Source organism: Biomphalaria glabrata, chromosome 1 (genome assembly GCF_947242115.1).
Source record: "Biomphalaria glabrata chromosome 1, xgBioGlab47.1, whole genome shotgun sequence".
Lineage (NCBI taxonomy): Eukaryota > Metazoa > Mollusca > Gastropoda > Planorbidae > Biomphalaria > Biomphalaria glabrata.
The window spans coordinates 76,092,534-76,109,790 of record NC_074711.1 but is presented as its reverse complement, the minus strand read 5'-3'; the positions used below and the strand labels follow the sequence as shown (position 1 = coordinate 76,109,790).

General features: G+C 37.5%; 1 protein-coding gene and 1 long non-coding RNA gene across 2 annotated transcripts in view; one reads left to right on the top strand and one right to left on the bottom strand.

The window, feature by feature from the left end:
• The window catches only part of LOC106078654 (uncharacterized), a 68,626-nt gene that overhangs the window by 7,017 nt on the left and 44,352 nt on the right, over window positions 1-17,257 (top strand). The gene's annotated exons all lie outside the window — the stretch shown is intronic.
• On the bottom strand, window positions 21-8,140 carry LOC129923575 (uncharacterized). Its single transcript, XR_008775543.1, has 3 exons — window positions 8,006-8,140; window positions 6,458-6,516; window positions 21-657 (listed from the first exon to the last, which is right to left on the bottom strand). It is a non-coding gene; the product is annotated as an uncharacterized LOC129923575 (long non-coding RNA).

Below are 17,257 nucleotides of genomic sequence, written 5' to 3'. Positions count from 1 at the left end.
AGAACTTTTCCCAACCCGGATCTCTCTTTTTGTCTTTCTTTCTCATTCTCTGTGTGTGTGTGTGTAGATTTTTGTCTACATCGATTCCCACCTACGCCCTTTGATAAAATCAAAAGTTCTGAGAAAATATTTTAGACTTTTTATTATGTTGTAATATTCATTAAAACTTTTTTTTTTAATCTACTTGTTTGGTGTCTTTGGACCACGTATTTAAAATGTAAGGAGAGTTTTTAATTTTTAAAAAAATCAATGTATATCTAAATTAGCTCAAGAAAAGATCAATCTAGGCTCTATGGCAGTTTAGGCCAACCCACTCATTCATCCATCCCATTCACTAATTCAACCCACCCACTTACTCACCCATTTACAAAGTCAACCCACTCAGTAAGCTTACAAACGTCTTGCTGCGCACGACAAAGCAGACAAAAAAAAAAGAGTTCTATTCTGGAAATAAAACTACATCTCTTTGTGAATGAACTACTTGGTTCTCTTTGTTTTCGTGTTTTCGCTTTGTTTCTCTCCCAGGGATCAGATCGTCATTGATTGTGTTGGAAACTTTTTTCGTTGTCACGATTCCTTTTCTTCCAAACGTCTGATTCCTCTTATCTGTTACACTGGATCAAACAACTTCAGGGATAGCAGTGACATAGACGGCATCTGTGAAAACATCATTATTATACATAACATTATAAATTATACATAACATTATAAATTATACATAACATTATAAATTATACATATAACATTATAAATTATACATAACATTATAAATTATACATAACATTATAAATTATACATAACATTATAAATTATACATAACATTATAAATTATACATATACAACTATTATCACTGTGTGACGACGTTTAAAAACAGGACTAGTATAGGCAACTCATTTTAGTGGACAAGTGGCGATTATATTATAGGATAAATTGTATTTCGAACATTTCTATGATAATGCTGAGTTCATGAAACTCTTTATGGCGGATGAAATTTGTAATTTGATGGGAGGAGTGGCCGAGTGGTAAAGGACTTGGCTTTCGAACCGATGAGACTAAAGTTCGAATCCAGGTGAAGATTGAGACTTTGAACTTTGGGATTTTTTAGCCCGCCCCTGAGTCCACCTTTGATAGGTACCTGACATACGTTGAGGAAGTAGGTCGTTGTGCAGGCCACATGACACACTCAATTACCGGCAGCCTTAGAAACAGATGACCTCTACATCATTTTCCTTCATAGCTCGCAAGGTCTGAAAGCAGTACCTTTTTTTTTTACATGTAACAAGTTCTGCACATTGAACTGGCCACGTTATATGTTATAAATTTTTGGATATAATAATAATAATAATAAACACCAGCTTTTCAGCCCGTTGAATTCAATTCCTATTTATTGTTTGTAGCTCAAACTTCTAGTTCAAACATGAAATCATCATTTACGTTTCTTTTTCTGGAATGTTGTCATCTAATATGTGTCTCTCGGCTGATTAGATTCTTTCTTTACTTTATTCACCTAAATATTGACCTGTTTTATAGTCTTAATGTCTTGAAGAAAAACAAAAGCTCATCGGTTTCAAATGTGGCCACAAACGGCAGACAAAACGAGTGGTATATTTAAAAAAAAAAGTACATCATTTCTTTAATGTTACTTTCTTTTTCAACTCAAGGCTAATGGAAATTCATAAGTTTAAAAGGAAAATAGTTTTGCTTCAGAGAATTGTGAAATATTTACTGAATCTGCATTATATTTGTTTAAATATTCTTTTTTAAAGACTTTTTATTTTATTTTATTTTAACGCAATAAACATCAGGCTAGGATTTAGCTTTGTTTATCATTTTTATATATGTGTGCGTGTCTTGGACATTTCAGAATAAACGTGAAACTGTCTGTGGACTAGGGGCAGACCGGGTATTAAGATTGGTCTAGGCGTTACCATACGATCCAACCAACGAAGTGTGTGTCGTATATACGAGTTAATATAAGAATGATTTGTCCTTATAATGTGTACCGTTCTGTTATAGCATCGACAACTGAAGGCAAGCATGAGTGTATTGATGAACCGTTTTGTTGGGTGTCAATGTCTTCAAGGAATTTGCTATTGAGATCAATAACTAACCAAATGAATTTCGAAAAACCAAATACAGCTCTTCCTCGTCTGCATCATCCATCTCATTGACACTACAGCACAGGAGGGCCCTGGCCTGTTTTAGAACTTCTCTCCATTCTGATCTATCATAAGCTTTAAGTCTCCATGCCCGGAGTTTAAGCTCTTGTAGATCTGCCTCTACGTCATCAAGCCACCGTACTCGTCTCCTGCATTTTGATTTATGCCGGGGAACAATCTTTGTTCCTCTGTTCTATGGCCTTCTTCTTTTTACCGGGGAACAATCTTTGCTCCTCTGTTCTATGGCATTCTTCTTTCTGCCGGGGAACAATCTTTGCTCCTCTGTTCTCTGGCATTCTTCTTTCTGCCGGGGAACAATCTTTGCTCCTCTGTTCTATGGCATTCTTCTTTCTGCCGGGGAACAATCTTTGCTCCTCTGTTCTCTGGCATTCTTCTTTCTGCCGGGGAACAATCTTTGCTCCTCTGTTCTATGGCATTCTTCTTTTTGCCGGGGAACAATCTTTGCTCCTCTGTTCTATGGCATTCTTCTTTTTGCCGGGGAACAATCTTTGCTCCTCTGTTCTATGGCATTCTTCCGAGGTGACAGTTTGATTGTCGAAGAGCTGAGCCGAAGGCTCTTCGAGCTCTAGGCATGTAAGCCTGCGTGAACAACCGTTCTGTCTGGAAGAGATCCAAGTCAATGCCTATGTAAGCCTGCGTGAACAACCGTTCTGTCTGGAAGAGATCCAAGTCAATGCCTATGTAAGCCTGCGTGAACAACCGTTCTGTCTGGAAGAGATCCAAGTCAATGCCTATGTAAGCCTGCGTGAACAACCGTTCTGTCTGGAAGAGATCCAAGTCAATGCCTATGTAAGCCTGCGTGAACAACCGTTCTGTCTGGAAGAGATCCAAGTCAATGCCTATGTAAGCCTGCGTGAACAACCGTTCTGTCTGGAAGAGATCCAAGTCAATGCCTATGTAAGCCTGCGTGAACAACCGTTCTGTCTGGAAGAGATCCAAGTCAATGCCTATGTAAGCCTGCGTGAACAACCGTTCTGTCTGGAAGAGATCCAAGTCAATGCCTATGTAAGCCTGCGTGAACAACCGTTCTGTCTGGAAGAGATCCAAGTCAATGCCTATGTAAGCCTGCGTGAACAACCGTTCTGTCTGGAAGAGATCCAAGTCAATGCCTATGTAAGCCTGCGTGAACAACCGTTCTGTCTGGAAGAGATCCAAGTCAATGCCTATGTAAGCCTGCGTGAACAACCGTTCTGTCTGGAAGAGATCCAAGTCAATGCCTATGTAAGCCTGCGTGAACAACCGTTCTGTCTGGAAGAGATCCAAGTCAATGCCTATGTAAGCCTGCGTGAACAACCGTTCTGTCTGGAAGAGATCCAAGTCAATGCCTATGTAAGCCTGCGTGAACAACCGTTCTGTCTGGAAGAGATCCAAGTCAATGCCTATGTAAGCCTGCGTGAACAACCGTTCTGTCTGGAAGAGATCCAAGTCAATGCCTATGTAAGCCTGCGTGAACAACCGTTCTGTCTGGAAGAGATCCAAGTCAATGCCTATGTAAAGCATTGCTATTTCCGATGTATCAGGCACCCCGTGCGCATGGACTAGAATGCATGGCCGAAGGCCGAGTACACAGGGAACCTCCGCCATTTTCCTATGTTGTACCGAGGTAACCGTGCAGGACTCGCCATTAGTGTAACGGTCCCTTGAGAAACGGCGCATGGATTATTGGCAGGAAAAGTGGAAGTTCTCTTTCAACACTCCCACAGGAGTTTTGTTTTGCTATTCATTTAGCCTAATCACTTCCTCAAACGATCGTTTCTACCCGAGTGCCATGTTGAGGCAGAATAGCGTACCCGGGTTCGAGGTGACCTGCCTTGTCACTTGGTCATACACATTTTTTTTTTAAAGAATCGAATACTTTAATGAGACTCGAGTATGATCACACATACAGGAATTCTATATAAATAGGAATCTTAAGTTGGTTGTTAATCACTTAGCAAGAAAAAAAAGTCATCAAAAGCACAGTATAAGGGTATTCCATCAGTACTGAAAATGTGTTAGACATCTATTACACCGTAAAGTCTGTAAATGGCTATACGTGGGTCAATCGCGACGTCCTCCCTTTTAAAAGAGAATATTCTAAAAATATTTCATTTTGGCCATGTACATCATTACTAATCGGTTAATTCGATGTCGGACTACTAACCATTTGATTGAGGGCGTCCCAGGCATTTGTCTAAATGCCCATATATGGCCAGTCAGCTCCTGTTGTAGATAAATAGTAGGGATACTTCGCTCTACAGTCTAATAATCATTCGGTCCATATATATATATATATATATATATATCAAACTGTTTAAAAATTGTCAATAGTGCAGTTTCCAAAACAAACATAAATCTTTTAAACGAATGTTAACATTAATTATAATCAGGTAATGAAATTTTCTTTATTTAAACTAATGTTCCTGGAAAGTTCCTGTAATGTTCTTGGCAATTCGCTCTGTAATCTCAAGGTTTCAAATTAAATCTCTTCCAGAGAGACTTTTGCACGGCGCAAGAAAAAAAATCATTTCCAAGAGATAAAAACAAGTTTGAAATTAAAGCTTTAGCAGAAGAGCGGGAAACAGTGTTAAATAAAAGAAAAGATTCCATTAGATCCAAACGACATTTACAACCAGACCCACTGACCGAGAAACATTTTAGAAGTTAGTTTCGTGAAATGATTTAATCGTGTAAGTCGTTGTAGTCGATTCAATTAGGCCTAAACCCCAAAAAATACAGAAATATTTTGTTTAAATTTAGCACTTGCACAAAGGCACACGTAGAGTGTCCGTTATACATATACTCTTTACTCTTAGATTTCTAAAATCCGGTTTATATGTTCATTAAGCAATGAAATTAATAAAAGAGAGAAAAAAAAGTTAAAGCGATGTGAAGACATGTGGTAGCAATGTAATGGAACCTAAGGGAAAAGGTAAGAAATTGATGAAGAAGAAATAAATAGACAAACCATAAAAAATGTCAAAGGTGCCACATTGAAATGTCACTGAAAACAAGTAAACAATACAAATGACATTGTGCCACATTGAAATGTCACTGAAAACAAGTAAACAATACAAATGACATTGTGCCACATTGAAATGTCACTGAAAACAAGTAAACAATACAAATGACATTGTGCTAAATGCGAAAGAGCTTAAAACTGTGTTTGCAAGGCGATGAAAAGTGCCAGAAAGTTCTTTCAGGTTTATTGTAATGATTCCTTGCTCAATACTTCCCTATTCTGTGCACTGGATACTTCCCTATTCTCTGCACTGGACACAAGAAACTAGCTGCTTATGGACCTCTTTCCGTGTCTGAAACTCTCCACTCCATTATGGTGTCCATTTGTAACTAGAATATTGTCCATTGAATGCTTGAGTTAAAGTAAAGTTTTATTTCGAACACGTGACTTTCTTGTGTTTATAAGTACAGGGATAAGACTGGCTGGTTGTGTGGCATGCCCTTGAGTTGCAGTCGAGATAGTCCTGGTTCAAATGCAGTTATTATCACCGGCCTATTTGAAAATATTTGTTTCGAGGAATTTAGAAATTATTTGTACACTTTTTCATAAAAAGTCTAAAAAGATTACTAAAAGTCATATCATGTTGTTGTTTTTTGTAACTGTTAAAATTCACTGTTCTGAATTGAATTGGGCGATATATTAAAATCTAAAATGAAAAATGAATATAATATCTCATTGATTTGAGCCACCAACAGATTTTTCAAAAATCTAGGAATATTTCTTTTTTTTTTTTTCATCATATAAATTTTATTAATCAAAATTTCAAGAACTTTCTGGAAATGGTTCGTTTCTTTGACGTCATTAGGACATCTACTGGCCTTTTACCTTCACATTTCTTTGAAATCTTGTTTCTTTATTCATGTTATGCCTCTTTCTATCGAACAAGCGTAGAGGGAAGAGTGTATATACAATTGACACTCCTTGATAAAACACGTAGCAAATTCTAGCACCGCATTGAAGTTCAGGTCCCAATAACGGGAAATAACTCTAACTCCCAACAGGTAAACACGGAGTTGTCGTCCGTTCCCTTGCTCGCTTCTGATTCGAATCAGACAATTTGGTTTGTCTGGCGGAGGGTGAGTGTTATTTCATTACCGCCACCTTGGAAGAATGTTATTATTCGGTGTAAGCTTTTTTTTTTCTGGGGGAGGGAGGGAAGTAGAATGGTGTTGGGAGGGGGGCAGGGAGGATGTTCAATGTCATAACAAACGTATTTAAAAGTAAAATGACTCTCTTGGCTGTCTCATCAACAATGTTTTCAAGATTAGAACTTACTTGCAATGTCTCGTGATTAAAAGGATGTGAATGATGTCTTTTTGCTATCATCGATTGTTCTGTAGAAGTAAAAGTAAAGTAAGTTCCCCTTTCAGACTTTGTGGTCTATATGCCAGATGATGTAAAGGTCATTTGTTTCTGTGGCCTATGGTTAACGAGGGTGTCATGTGGCCAGCATTACGACCAACTGCTTTTACTTTTCCCCAACTAATGTCAGGTACCCATTAGAGCTGGGTGAACTCAGAGGTGCCCTAAGATCCAGAAATTAAAAATCCCAGTCTTCACTAGGATTCGAACCCGGAACCCCCGGTTCGCAAGCCAAGCCAAGCGCTTTACCGCGCAGCCACCACGCTTCCCAATCTCCGTTTGTTTGACGTCAAAACGTTTAACACATTATAGAGAGCTTGACATTTGTTAAAGTAACGTAGTCAATATAATTCAACAGATTTCGGAATTTCGTAATTCACTTACAATGTTTATGCATTTAGAGATACACAAATAATTAACTCGATTACATATTATATAATGTTAAATGTTGCTGAGTGGCATATATGCACATGTAGTATACCATAGTTTGAATTCCGATAAAGACAAGGAATGTTTAGGCAGCGATTTAACTCTAGTTGTTTTTTTTTTTCTTCTCTTAACGGCAAAGAGTTAAAACTGAAATCCTCCCATACTTCCCCGCCCTATGTTCTCTAAAGACTCTGGACATTAGAACACGCACATTGAAGATTTGGTTTCAGTGATTACAGGTCTCGTGGAGGTGTACTATTTGGTTTAATTGGGGTGATGGTGTGTGTGGCACAACTAGATCTAATTACTTCATTAATTAAGAAACATTTTCTTGATCTGAGGTTTTGTGGGCTACGTGGTGTTTGGATACAAACTTGTTAAAACTGAGTTATTTTTTTTTTTACCAATGTGTCAGCCGCTCATTAAGTCTAATTACACTAAAATAATAATTAAATGGCTGAATAGAGAAAAGAAATGAAACATTTAATCAATATATTTGTCATTAAAATTTGTATCGATTTATGTATAATTAAGATATTTTTAAAAAATTTCTGTTGGTTAAACTTTTATAAAGTAGTTTTATTCATAAGTAAAGTTTATTATCTTTCAATTAGAATGTATTTTATTGACGTAAAAAAACGTTTTTCAAGCTTTCGTCTTTTAATTTCTTTAGTTGTTGTTTTTAAACTTCCATTTCAGTCATTAATCTCACAATGTCTTCCAATTCAGTCATTAATCTCACAATGTCTTATAAAATTCAGTCATTAATCTCACAATGTCTTCCAATTCAGTCATTAATCTCACAATGTCTTCCAATTCAGTCATTAATCTCACAATGTCTTCCAATTCAGTCATTAATGTCATACTGTTTTCCAATTCAGTCATTAGTCTTGTCATGTTTCTTTCTCTTATGTCTTATTAAAATTATATTTAACCCTTCATTTCCTATACTCAGGTATAGAGTCTATATCTTTTTTAGTTTGGAAGTTGTTAAAATGTTGAAATGAAATAAAAAGAAAATAATAGACTCACCAAACTATTTTTGTGTGTAAAAGTGTTATCAAGTACAATTTACTAGATGAAATAAGTATACAAGATAACAAGATAATGTTGTTACTGTGAAGTGTCAACCTTCAGTGACTGTATAACCTTTAGTTATTTTCTGTGACCAACTCTTTCCATTTTCGGAAGTTCAAATCCAGGCTTATAGTTAGAAATAAACGAATTACGAAACGAAAAATAAATGAGACTTTTTTTTTAAAACAACGACAATGGAAACCTTTATTTTAAATTCTCAGAGTTGAGTTTCTTTAGAAAATTGTTGTTTTTTTAAATGTTAACTGTCCATTTGTGTCACGTACAGGTCTGGTCAGACTGGAAGAAATTGAAGTTTGTTGGAATGGATTAAAGTATTACGTAGACGGATGTTAAACTGATCTTTTTTTTTTTTTTTAGAAAACTACAATAATGAATAAATCAGTTGGCTAAACTTATGAATGACTTTCTGTATTCAAGATTCTAATAATTATCTATGCTGAAGTAGTGATTGAATTTGTGTACTGAAGTAGTGATTGTGTTGAAGTCGTGATTGACTTTTAAAGTATTACGTGACTTAGTGTGTTGAAGTAGTGATTGATTTTTGAAGTGTTGATTGACTTTGTATTCTGAAGTAGTGACTGCTTGAAGTTGTGTTTTTACTTTTTAAGTAGTGATTGACTTTGAATATTAAAGTATTGATCGAATTTGTATTCTGAAGTAGTGATCGATTTTGCATGCTGAAGTAGTGATTGAGTTTTGAAGTATTGATTGACTTTGTATAATGGAGCAGTGATTGACTTTTGAAGCAGTGACTGACTTTGAATGTTAAAGTAGTAATTGACAACAAACCTTAACCTTTTCCCCAACGAATGTCTATTTATTTCGATATTTTTAGTTGCCAACTTTGAGATAACTATTTAGGATGTTGACAGTAACGCAGTAGATTGTAGACTGTCTGTCCTTTGAAGTTCCCATATTATGATCGTTTCGTGTGATTGTTTTTGTGGTATCTACACCAGACAATATGCTCATTAAATTTTGAGCAAACTTTGCTCTGAGCTGTGTACACACGTGCTAGTCTTTTGTGCTGCACTTTTTGTTGGATCGATACTTCAGTTTCTTAGGAAAGACTATCATTCAATTTGCTTGGGAAAAAAACAATGAATATCAGCATTTAAAATTGTGGGGGGAGAGAGAGAGAGAGAGAAATAATAGATTTGTCAATTTTAAAGAAAAATACAGACAAAATAAGAGAGAAAGAGAGAGAAGTTGGTGAGTTGGAGTAAGAGAGTGAGAGAGTGTGTGTGTGAAAGAGAGTGTGAGACAAACAGTGAGATACCGATAGTGAAGAAGGGCGTATGAGAAAGAGAGAGAGAAAGAGAGAGAAAGAGAGAGAGAGAGAGAGAGAGAGAGGGAATATCTTAAAGGATAGCGGAGGAGGAGTGAAGGGGGAGATAACTCATCCAAGGCCCTATTTGGAAGTGATGTGTTGTTTTTTTTCCTGCTGATAGGTGCTACTTGTTTAGAGAGAGTTCTCGTTCTTGACCAAACTATTTCCACAATGTCCACTAGCAGACGAGAAAGAAGAAAGCCATTCTGGGCATGCGCGGTGTGATCGGTACAACAAGAAAACAATGGATATAAAATGGAAGAGTACCATTTCAGTTCAGGAATGAGGTTTTAGGATTGACCATAAGAGGGGTCTGGAACGTTCACTGGCCGACAGCATCCACTTCTTGTCAACAAAGTAGCAATAGCTGTAGTTCGCCTCCGGTCAATTGTGGTCACTTGTAGTGCCAACGGGGACAGAAATGAGGTTAGAAAAATGTTAGTTTCGCTGTTGAAGACTCGTTTTCTCAACGCAAGTGCTCAACGATTCGGGGCATACTTTTGAATCACAGTAATAAAAAGTCAGACTGGACTCTACGATAAGTGACCACTTGAACGTTACTGTAGATAAAGTGGACGTTGGATTTTAGTGAAGTAATTCTTTACATCTCCACATCATTGTTTGTTTGTTTGTTTTTGTTTTGTTGTGGGAAGTTGTTTTTTTTTTTTACCTTTATGGCGAATAACTATAAATAGCTCTCTTTTTATGTACCCGAGGTACAGAAGATATAAGACATTAATAATCTATATAATTTATAAGGTTTACAATAGTTTTTGTGCATCTGTTTTTGCACTATAAAATCAAATTTACAAGCTCGTTTGCCAGTAGTGCAAACTAATTCTGTATTATTTAATTGGCAAAAGTGATCGATCTTTCAATTTGGCGTCCTTTAGAGTATTTAGTTAATCTATTTTCAAATCACTCCCAATCTTCCTCCTTTTATTTCCTTACCAGGGGCGTAGCTAGGAATTTTTCATCATTTGGGGGCCCGGGGAGCTTGACCACTTTGGGGGCCCCTGCATGTTACATAATATTTAATGTAAAAAACACTCATTTGGAGGCCCACCTCAAGTGGGGCCCGGGAAGGGGGCTCAACTTATCCCCTATCCTCCCCCCGTCCTAGCTACGCCTCTGCTTATATCGCCTCCACGTTTCTGCATATCGCTTACTTTCTTTTCCCAACGTTACCGTATTTTATTGCTTAAAAAGAATGTCATGAAATCCTAAAAATCGAAATGCAAATAAGGCGTGCTTAAACGTTAGGTCAGTATACCATGGACACATTTATAGACACGCTTAGTTTGTTTTTTTACAAAGCTTATATCAAATCAGTCAGTCAGTCTGTCTGTCTGTCTGTCTGACTGGTAACACGTGTGTACACGTTATTTATTTCACACTCATTCTCGGATCAAGCTGAAAATTCGCACAATCGTTCATTGATATAGACAAACTTGAATCAATAAAAAAAAGTAACCAATTAAACAATGAATTACTGGTAACTCATAATTTTGTTTAATAGCAACAAGGGAAACTAATTCTTCAGTATTCACATATACACTATGTCTAAATTCGTTGGGTTTAGTCCGCATAAATAATTGTTAACGCTATTTCTCCCTCACACATTCTCCGATCAAGTTGAAACTTTAAACAATTATTTATTGTACCTAACAAAACAAGAATCAATAAACAAAAATACTCCATTATTATTATTATTATTATTATAGCTTTTATATAGCGCTACTTTCATGCTTATAGCATGCTCAGAGCGCTTTTGGTCCAATCTCATTTGTGGACCAGTGGGGGGCAGGGGGTATCTAGGAGTTGGTTTTCCCGTGCTGCCTTTAGGCGCTCAGTAAACACAACTCTGCCCGAGTCGGGTGTCGAACCTCGAGCCCCCTTCTAGGTAGCCAAGACAAGCCAAGTTCATGCGCACTTAGCCTCTCGACCACGCTTCCCACCATTATTGGTAATTAATTATTTTGTTTGATATCGAATAAGGGAAATAGCTTCTACATTATTGGTAGATATAGTTTAAAGAACGGAGTTTTTCCCCTTTAGGTAAGCTTTGTTTTTGTTTTTTAAAAGGATGTTTCATATTCTGCTTGTTTTATTCACATACAATGCACACTTTCCGAAGATCTCAAGTAGTTATTAGACATAAAATTGACCCTAGTGACCAGGGTCTTTAGAAAGAAACAAATGTATTTTCTCAAGTAAAGAAAAGGTTCAACAAACTTTCAGTGAGTACCACGCCCCATCCCTGTAGACAAAATGGTGAAGCCAAGACTTAAGTAGCCTCATTATGAGGACTAGCTGAAGGACACGTCACACACGTGCACGCACATCCAGGCACACACATAAAGGGTTCAAGGAAATGGACGTAGTAGCCCCTACAGCTGGTCACTGGCTATTCAACGTGGCCCGCGGGGCTATGATTTTCGCCCTAATGCTCAACGGGAAACCGTGGGCCTAATTTGATGAAGCAGGGTTATCAGGGTTACCCACGCCCTAGCAGTGTTCAGGCCAGAGTTCAGAAGAAATGGGTTTTACAAGAACGTTAACCGCTTGGCCTCTATGTGACAACTGTTGTTGTTTGTCTCCCCTGACTTTTTCGAATTTCGACTTATTACTTTTCTACTTTCAAAGGCTATTATGGTGGCCGAGGGACAGTTTTTGGTAAAATTCGTGTGATCAAATCGTAATAATTTTGTTTTAAGCGAATGTCTACTTTTTTTTAATTGCGAAACTATGCAACTAAAACTTGAAACTAGATACACTAATGTTACTATATACATACTGAATAGCTGCGTAGCTGTGCGGTCCACATACAGAAGCATCGTTCGGACTTGATGGTCCCGGGTTAAATCCTTGACATCTCCCCCCCCCCTTCACCCGTCGTCCTGCGAGAGGTTTGGACTAGGAGGTAAATTATCTTCACCTCTGAAGGAACATCCGAAACGTAAAACATTGTACAAACAAGTATTTAACTTAACGTTAAAATGAAAAAAAAAATGAACTGCGAAAAGACATGAAGTTAATAATAGCATAGTCCTCTAAAGTTCAGCTAATATATGAGACATTGTCATTCCTATAAACCGGATTAAAATATATGAGAGTATAGTCTTAAATGTCTTTTTGTGAAATGTTTTGAGTCGAAGATAATCTACTTCCTAGTCCAAACTTCCCTCAGGATGACGAGGGAAGGTAGCGATCGTAGTATAAACTCGGAACTCAGCGCTCATACCGCACGACAAGGCTGCCATCTTTCTTCTAAGATACCATAGTTAACATTTATATACGCACAACTCTCTCAAAAGAGGAAAGTGGGCTGACCCAAGTAAACGTCGAAGAGGTCAGTCATCAGTGAAGCTGAGGATACTGAAATGACATGGGAGCAGATGAAGAAAACTGCTCAGAACCGAGTTCGGTGGAGATATGTGGTTGCAGCCCTAAGCCCCCATGGTAGTACACAGGATTAAGTCAACTCTCTAAAAAATCAAAGGTCCCGTCTTCAAGAGTATAGTTCTGAGCTTCAGAAATTCTTTCTCCTTGAGTCTACAACGCCTTTTACTCGAATTAAGTAGAGAAAATCTCACGAGAAGGCCAATAATGAAGTGTTTGTTTGTTCAATCAGGGTGGACTATTCATCCTAAAACAAATATTAAGTGTAATAAATAAGGAGGCAGCAACGGACAATAACTTTTGAGGTATAAATAGCACATGTACATTTTGTTATGGCCGTGATCGTCATTAGATCTTCATGGAAAGTAAGACGTTTTGTCACACAAACGTCGTCTTTGTTTTGGTAAACGTAGAGACAAATTCAGTATCAATGTACTTAAGAATACTTGATACTTATACTGAAATAGTTCAAAGAATATTTGATACTTATACTGAAATAGTTCAAAGTTTCAACTTGATTCGAGATTGAGAAGTGAGGAAAACGTGTTAAACAATCCAGACAGACAGACAGACAGACGGACAACCAAGTGAGTTAATATAAGCTTTAAAAAAATACAAAGTTCATCTCAGGAGGAATAACACAAAAGCTGCCAACCTTATGAAAACCCACATTCAGTCAGATTGTATAACCATCGATATTGATCTCTTGTTTTTGTATTGTCATTTCTACCACAAGGTTAACTTTTTTTTATTTTTCTATGAAACCCCGACATTATTCTAGAGACATGCAAAACAAGGCAGTTACATTGACACAACGCTAACATCTTACGCTGCCCGGGTAAATACCTGTTGCTCCTCCACACGCCATTCAGGGAGTCTCAACCTCCAGACTCGTCTGCTGTTAAGTGCACCTTCCGTGAGCCTGTTATTGCTGCGAGTGTTGAGACCCCCAGGACGTCAACAACGCACTTGTAACCTGATTGTTTTGTACCGCGCTGAGCACCATGGAAGCGTTTCCGCTTTACTCTCTCGTTTGGCATCAGATGTCAATGTGTCATTTACCCCTTTCACCACATGCCAGATGGATGTCAATAACCCATTCCCGATCTCAATGAAAGTTTAGGGCAATGGTGTTGTGACGAAAACTTGATGCGACCAAATACCTGGTTGGTTGTTCAGTCGAGGCTGCTTTTTTTGTTTTTACTCACAATTAAACGTCTATATGTAATTTTGTTGAACCTATTTAAAATTACTAAAATTTTGTTTGTTTTTTTCGTACAGTATGTTTGTGTATTTGCTGAGACTATACACATTGTATCAGTTTATCAACATAAATTCGTTACATTTTCTACATACAAATAGACCAACAAGATGACTTTTCACCTTTTAAAACATTCTACGCCATTAACGCCTAGCCGGTGCAATTGATCTCAATGCCGCCGTTTTTTTTTTAATTTTAGCGACCCCCGAAAGGGGAATAGTGTTAGACACCTTATTTATATAGGTTAGTTATTTTAGTTATTTAGCGACGCACCATAGTAGACGCATATTGAACGGGACTAGTGACGTTTGGGATATGTTGGGTTAGAGACCGGAAAATCAGTTAGCGTTAGAACACTCCAGGGTAACGACGTGTTTAGTGACAGAGACTTCTACTGTGGCCTTTTATCATAATAAATATATATTAACTTGTTCATCATCGTTGACTACATCTCTTCACCTGTTACAATTGATGTGCCAGTTCTTGTTTGTGTTGTTGGTCAACTACACGTAATACACCCGAACAATTACACCCAAACGATTGCAGAGTAATTGGTTGACTTCAAGACAGCCTGAACTAGCAACATCACAGTGGCGACCCCGAACCTCGAAGCCGGACCCCTGTTGAAGCCGAACATCGAACCGGACCTCGAAGCAGAACGTTTACTCAGGTGAGGGTCGTGCACTCGAAGTTATAAGATTTCATCGGAGTACGGCTGAACACAGCAGCATCGCAGAGTGACTTTGTTCTAGATCTACAAGCAGTCGTCGCCTGTTTGATCGCACGTTCAACGAGCCGTTAACTCAGGGTGACCTTCGTCAGGACCGTAATCATCGCAACGCCTGATCTTCATATGCTGAACCGACCTACAACCAGAGAAACCGTTCATTCATAACGGGTGAGAGATCGTTAGTGAACCTGTTGGACATATTTTTTCTTCGTCATAGGAGCCACATTGAGTATCAAGTTTTACCTCGTCAGTTTCGAGAAGGACAGTTTGCCCGCTGTCAGAAGTATTGTGAGTACTACAAGTTTGGTAGCTAACTAAATCGAAATCGCTCTGTCGTCTTACCCTTGGAGAGATTCTTGTGGAGCAGTTTGCTCATTGAACCGGTTGCTTGCCACGTTTATAACGGTCACTGTGTTTAACCTTTGGAAGGTTAGTGAAGTAATCTTTATCAGTACTGAACATTGATCTATCTAGTATTCGTCGGTCTAGACCATACCTAGACTTGTTAGCAGTGAAGTTGTGGAAACAGCTACATCCACTTAATTTCGTTGAAAACCGTTAGTCGTATAACGGAACGTCGTCGGAGGTGACCTTGGTCTCACCTAGTCTACATTGGACAGTTTGGTCTAGTGAAGCAGAGTACAACAGCAAACTTCGTCGTACTACCAGAGTAGCAGCAGAAGCAGTGAACTATTTTAGAGAACCGTTATTCGTCAGCCCAGATCAAGTCATCGTCGAGAAAGTCGTTATTCGTCAGCCCAGATCAAGTCATCGTCAAGAAAGCCGTTATTCGTCAGCCCAGATCAAGTCATCGTCAAGAAATTCATTATTCGTCAGTCGTCCAGATCAAGTTGCCGTCAAGAGACTGTTATTTGTCAGTAGTCATCTACACAAGTCAAGTCATCGCCAGAAGAACCGTTAACCTATTCGTCAGTAACTGTGTACACAAAGTCGTCGGAACTACACATACGGTCATCAACAGTCGTCGAAGAAACTGGAACATTTTGCTGTGGCATATCAGGACATCTGTGGCATTACGTGGGATACTGGTAGCACCGGAGAACAGAGTCAGAACTGGAAGAGAGGCAGTGGAATTTGTTGTGATCTAACATATTCGGGAGTCCGAACAAAGGGATCTTTCTTATCAAAAGCTAAGTGCCATTTTTCTTATTAGTATATGTTTAGATTGCCCTTAGAAATAGATTTTGTCTAAATTTGGTACGTTAGCCTGAGTAAAATCAGGTGGTGCGCCTTAAAACCCGTCGGGGTAGAAGACGTAATTTAGATGAAAAGCTATATTATACGTTTAGGATTGTAATTTGTTTTGTTTGTGTAAACGTCATATCCGTTGTTGCCTGGTTACTTCGTGACGTTATCATTGTGTGCCATATTGTCACATCCCAACCCATAGTGATAGTCTCATTTAATTATTTCATTTGTTTATATTATTTTAAATTATTTATTTTTATTAATTTAATTAGATCTGTAATTTTTTTCACTTAATGATAGAAAGTGCGGGTAGGATTCTTTTACTGTGAATCAGACTAAAATAATTTTAGTTTGAGCGGTTAAAATCAAATATGATTTTGCCATGAGAATAATGCCGAAACTGGCTATGTAGTCAAACACTGTCGTCTGGCTAAATTTAGATCTACAAATTGTTGTACATCTCTTTGGTACAATTTAATCATCTAGACTCTAATTTGAAATATTATTAATTGAAAAATGAATGAAGGTAGTACATTCTAGATATATGTATCTTGTTGAAGATATATTTGACATTGTATACACATATTTGTTTCGTATGGTTAAATAGAACCATAATCTAATCTAGATCTGGACTCTAGACAGTCTTTGAATTTACTCTAAACACTTCACTGTGACTTCAGTCATACCAGATTTTAAAATTGATCATAGTTATTCATACTAGATCTAAAAGTCATAGTGCTCTTGATAACTATAGATCTAAATAGTATTATTATACATACTATAATATACTAGATTTAAATTTGTGTGTAATACTGGACCTAATATACAGATTTGAATATAACCATAATAACTCAGACTAGATTTACACATTTACTAAATCTATAGATAGAGACATAACACTTAAAACTGGTATAAAAGTGTGTAAAAACTTTTAAAGTATAGCCATAACCAATATAGGCTAAGTAAAAATATATATAAAATATAAAACACAATGGCTACATCATCATATGTGGACCTTAAGGAGGTTAAGGAAACAGCTATGCAGGATGGAAAGGCCATGGAGTTAAAAGGAAAAGACTTAGCCGCTTATGTACAGCAAGTTGTGAGGGAAGAAATGGAACGTCAAGATAAAATAAGAAGGGAAAAAGAAGAGATAGAAAGACAAGAAGAACATCAAAGACAAGAGATAGAGAGGCAAGAAAGGATCAGAAAGGAAGAATATGAAAAGCAAAAAGAAGACCAAGAAAGGCAGAG